Source organism: Loxodonta africana, chromosome 21 (assembly GCF_030014295.1).
Source record: "Loxodonta africana isolate mLoxAfr1 chromosome 21, mLoxAfr1.hap2, whole genome shotgun sequence".
In the NCBI taxonomy this organism is placed as follows: Eukaryota; Metazoa; Chordata; class Mammalia; order Proboscidea; family Elephantidae; genus Loxodonta; species Loxodonta africana.
Genome location: NC_087362.1, coordinates 59,381,704 through 59,387,107, shown reverse-complemented (window position 1 = coordinate 59,387,107; position 5,404 = coordinate 59,381,704). Strand labels below are relative to the sequence as shown.

General features: G+C 50.8%; 1 protein-coding gene across 2 annotated transcripts in view; it reads left to right on the top strand.

The window, feature by feature from the left end:
• The first annotated feature begins 3,874 nt into the window (after positions 1 to 3,874).
• Positions 3,875 to 5,404, top strand: part of ADGRG5 (adhesion G protein-coupled receptor G5) — a 29,331-nt gene continuing 27,801 nt past the window's right edge. Inside the window, exons 1-2 of one of the 2 annotated variants that reach the window (XM_064273987.1) lie at positions 3,875 to 4,023; positions 4,780 to 4,887. The gene's annotated coding sequence lies outside the window, so the exon portion shown is untranslated. The remainder of the gene's footprint in view (positions 4,024 to 4,779; positions 4,888 to 5,404) is intronic. The other variant, XM_064273986.1, reaches the window with a different exon arrangement.

Here is a 5,404-nt window from a genome sequence, read left to right as displayed (position 1 = left end):
AATTAACCTCACATCCGTTGAGAAGTGAGGCGGGGCACTGGGCCTGCTCTGCAGAGACTTTTCCCCCTTGTGCGGTGGTGCTTCCTGCCGGTTGTGGGCCAGAGGGGCGCGCCCTCCAGTGCACCCAGAAGCTTTGGAGCTGCTTCATCGCTGACAGGGGAGGAATGGGCTCTGGGAGGTCCTCCTGCCAACCCTGGGTACTCCGGAAGGCCACCCGAGGTGAAGACACAAAAAGGGGTCCAAAAATTCACAGAAGTAGTGGTGGAACCCGTGGATTTGGGATTTAACCACGAAAAAGAAAGCAAAAATTGTGAAACTAAGCTAATTTTAACTCATGATTAACACGGTTTAGTTTATTACGGAAACCGTGCACGCAGTAAAAGGAAGAACGGATCAAAAGTTAATGTTTGAGGATTTTTTTTTTTTTTACTGAGAAGTTGAGTGTTTTAGCATCTTTCCTTTTTGAATGGGCTTTTTTGCAGCAAGAGGGTCCTTCTTGCAAAAATATTTGAGAACTTCCTGAAACCCAAAGATTGCTCTAAATTCTTTGATAGTCAAATACGTCTTTGTAAGCACTTGTCTATGTTCTTGTCCTGTGTGGTCAGCGGCTGCTTCGTTTCTTCAGCATCACTTCCATCCACTTCATGAAATCCCACGTTTTTTTGCAATATTTGCAGTTTCACTTGTCAGTTTGTTTGCTGTGGATTCACTCTGCATGGCTGGCCATTGACAGCATCTGATAATCAGCTGGACAGATTTGGGTGGAGATATGTGGGATTTGAGAGGGACTACTTTGTAAAAGTTGCAGAGGCCAGCCTTTGCTTCCTGTGTACCCTTGAACCTGTGAGATTCAGACATTGGGTACTCAGAGAACAAAGATCCCTTTTCTTAGCATCCCCATTTTAAAGCTGAGAAATAAAGGCTCGGAAAGGGGCTGTGACTTACCCAACGTCCCATAAATATTAAATGATGGTAGTGTGCCAAGAACCCAGAGTTCTTTTCCAGGGTTTCTGGAAGTGAGGAAAGGGATGGAAAAGGTGGAAGAACCTAAGTTGATGGTTTACCTAAACTACAACCTCGTCACAATTGGGTCCTCTTTCTTAAAAGAAGAATATTAGTGTCCTGGGGGGAAACCTCTGGTGGCATAGTGGTTAAGAGCTATGGCTGCTATCCAAAAGGTTGGCAGTTGGAATCCACCAGGTGCTCTTTGGAAACCCTGCGGGGCAGTTCTACTCTGTCCTACTGGGTCACTATGAGCCAGAATGGACTCGACGGCGACGGGTTTGGTTTTGGCTTTTGGGAGGGCATTTCTTGTGGGAGGGGTGGACGGGAGAGCCCACAGACTCATGGAGCCCAGATGGGGGCTGACCCTAGGCTTGGTGGTTCATGCGAGTTGTCTGAGTCTTACAGTTACCCTATGAGTGTGGTGTTATTATTGCTACCATCTCATAGTAGGAAAGTGAGGACCAGAGATCAAGTGACAGGCCCAGGGTCACACAACTGGGAGGTCTCAGAGCCCCAGATCTGACTCTCTCAATTTTACCATTGTCACCGTTAAGCCCTCAACTACTAGCTGAAAGGTTGGTGGTTCGAACCTACCCAGAGGTGCCTTGGGAGAAAGGCATGGTTTTCTGCGTCTGAAAGGTCACAGCATTGAAAACCTTAGATAGAGCACAGTTCTATCAGACACACATGGGGTCACCATGAGTCAGAATCGACGGCAACTGATAAAGAAAACTTAGCCCAACCGAGGTTTCTCCTGGATGCAACCGGGATTGAGAGAAACTTAAGTAATTAATTTTTTTCATGGTGTCACTTGGTTTATTTAATGTCCTGTAGGGTCACACCCACCCACAGTCATCTTGCAGATCGCCAGGGCAAGTAGCCCCCATATGGGGAGAACTTCCCTAGGGATGGTGTGTGTCCTTCCCAGGGTGGGGACTGGGAGGGGGTTTGCTCTCCTCCTCCCTGCCTGGGAGACTGAGGAAGAGACACATGTCTTCTGAAGCTTAGGCATCCAGAATGTTTGCAGGGGAGTAGGAGGCAGGGAAGCCTTCCAGAAGGATGGAGAGGAGCTGGAGGCTGTCCAGGTGCAGCTGGGACAGAGCAGAGAGGAGAGTATGAATAAGGCAAGAACCCGTCAACCGTGTCAACTCATCCAGACCTGGGTTGAAGCAGAAGTTGGGTGGGGCTAGATCATGAAAAGCAGAGAAGTGAAGGGGAGGCACTGCTGGCCTTTGAGCAGGGAAGTGTCTTGACAGTGAGTTCTAGAATCTAAAGGACAGGGACGGGTAACCATCCCCCTTCCAACTAAGGCAGGACACGGTGAGGCCCATACAGATCCAGGATGGAAAATGGAGGGGCTGCGCAGTGGTCAGGGCCTCCTCCAGGACCTTGAGAGTGGCTGCCTTGGCTCCCATCCAGTGTGAGGAGGAAGACTGGTGTTGTAAACTTAGAGGTGGCCAGGAAGCCTCAGAAAAGAAGAACCTAGAGGTTAAAGTCTGGGTCATGACCACAGAAAAACAAAACTGAGGGCTGTGCCGGTGTTCCTGCAAAGACCTCATGCTGCAGCTGCGATGGGAGGCTTGGGCCTGGCTTCCCAGAAATCTCTCTCTCTTCTAAACAGCAGGCCATCTTTCTCCTCCTTGCAGAGGCCACCTGTGCTAGATGCAGGGCTGGCCTTGGGCTGATCCTGGAAGGGCCTTGGGGTGGGGGCAGAGAGAAGGGGGCCATGTTGGAGCATGCTTGGGTTTTGTTTGTACCCCCATCTCACCCCTGGGGGTAGAAGATCACATTCCTGAAACAGAGTTTTCCCTGGGGCCCAGATGAGCACCCGGTCTCCCTTCCACCAACACACATCATGGACACCAGGCCTGTTTCCCTTAGGGTTCCGCAGAGGGCGTGGCTTGTGTGGGACAGGCTTGTTGGGACTGCAGGTCCAAGGAGAAGCTGTCTAGTCTCGTTGCCCCACGTTTCTTCTGGCCTTACCTTCTGAGCTTTGCTTCAAGCTAGATGCTTCCTGAGAGAGCTCTGCCGCCAGCCAGCTGGCTGAGTCGCTCTGGGTCAGACTTCTGTCCATCTGTGACATGTGACAGCTTTACCCAGCACTTCCAGTGACTTTGCCAGCATTACCTTGTATAAACACCCCACTAACCCACAGCCTGGGGTTCCTGGGTGGTGCAAACAGTTAAGCACTCAACTACTAGCCGGAAGTTTGGTGGTTTGAACTGACCCAGAGGTGACTCAGAAGTAAGGCCTGGCAATCTGTTTCTGAAAGGTCCCCGCCTTGAAAATCCTATGGAGCAGTTTTACTCTGCATACATGGGGTCGCCTGAGTCGGTGGCAACTAACAACTGCCCCATGAGATGGTGCTGTTATTATCTCCATGTTACAGAGGGAAACTGAGGCGCAGAGAGCTGAGTCACCTGCCACAGTCACCAGTGAGTGCCTTTGGTAGCTCTGGCATCTGAAGCCAGTCAGCTTGACTGGAGTCCCCTGTTGCCTGAGGTCCCTGCCATCATCGTTGTTCTTCCCCATTGATTGTCAGGCCAGGCAAGGATCATTGTCCTTGTTCTACAGACGGGGAAGCCTAGCCCTAAAGATGACATCTCTTGCCCAAGGGCACTGAGCTGAGGTGGGTATGAACCCTTCAGGGTGCTGTGTTGCCCAGTCTGCCTCCCTCTACCCCACTGACACCAAGCACCCCTGTGTTGGTGCAGCTGCCCCCCTGAAGTGCTTCAGGGTGGTGACCAGGGGCAAGGCTGGAGCAGCTCTCAGCTCAGAGGAAGCGAAGGGGCTGAGTGAAAGAAGAAGTGAAGTGGGTGTGCATGCAGGCGTGGGGTGAGTAAATCAGAGAAGTGAAGGGGGCGTGTGGCCATGGGGTGAACAGATCAGAGAGATGACGTGGGCATGCGGCCGTTGGTAAGCAGAGCAGAGGCTGCCCACAGCTCAGAGGCTTCTACTTCTCGCTCTTCCTGCAGACAGCAGCAACACGACCGCCAAGGAGCAGCAGCAGCTTCACAGGTCAGCTCTCTGTCCTTAACTGCACATCCCCCACGGGCACCGAGCTTCCCCTGCCCAGGCAGGCACAGGCCTGGCAACAGCTCAGGAGCAGCAAGCTGGGGACCCACCCACCGCCATGATAACTCCAACTCTTGGGGAATGTAGAGTTTGTTTTTGAAAGAGAAATTTTGGAAGATGTGAATTTGAGATTAAGGAGTAGCTTTTTTTAAGACATTAGGCTTTGGGTTCAGATCTTAGCTACCTTTTGTGACCTGGAGCAAGTTACTTGATTTTTCTTTTTTGGACCTCAGTTTTCTCATCTATAAAATGGGGCTCGTCCAGGAACGTGAGCCTTGGGCGGGTGGCAAGAGCATGGTACAGAGCCTGTGCTTGGCAAATCAGGGTGGGTGTAATCCTCCAGAGAGCATCCTGGGCTGCAGCCTGGGGCCAGCATGTCAGAGGAAAAGGGCCCTGGTGCTGGCTTGGTCACAGGCTCCCTGTTGGGCCTTATTTTCCCTATCTGTGAAATGGGCTACAAATAATAGTACCTATGTTGTGGATTGAATTGTGTCTCCCCAAAATGTGCGTCAACTTGGCTAGGCCATGATTCCCAGTATTGTGTGGTTGTCCACCGTTTTGTGATCCTATGTGTTGTAAATCCTAACCTCTATGATGTTAATGAGACAGGATTAGAGGCAGTTATGTTAATGAGGCAGGACTCAATCTACAGGATTAGCTCCTATTTTGAGTCAATCTCTTTCGAGATATTAAAGAGAGAATCAAGCAGAGAAACAGAGGGACCTCATGCCACCGAGAAAGAAGCACTGGGAGTGGAGTGTGTCCTTTGGACCCCAGCGTCCCTGTGCTCAGAGGCTTCTAGACCAGGTAAAGATTGATGACAAGGTCCTTCCCCCAGAGCCCACAGAGATAGAAAGCCTTCTCTGGGAACTGGCACCCTGAATTTGGACTTCTAGCCTCCTAAACTGTGACAGAATAAATATCTGTTTGTTAAAGCCATCCACTTGTGGTATTTCTGTTATTGCAACACTAGAAGCCTAAGACAACCTCTCTCAGGACTTTCCTGTAGAAACCACAGATTCACTCATCACCCAGGTCTTGGTGAGGTCAGAGGCTGGGGCTCAGGGATGTGGTTGGCAAGGGCAGGTGTTTGGTGTGGGCAAGTAGGAGGGCCTGTGCTCAGGTATGTTCCCTGTGGGGGACTTTGAATCAGACTTTGATTTCCAGGAGTGTGGATTGTGGTAATACGTAATCATCTTAGTCTCTCTCCCTGGGAAATAGGTCTCCCTGGCCTCCTTTTACAGGTGAGAAAACTGAGGCCCAGAGAGGTCAAGTTCCTTGCCCAACATCACACCGCCCAGGCACTGAATACCAGAGTTAGTCA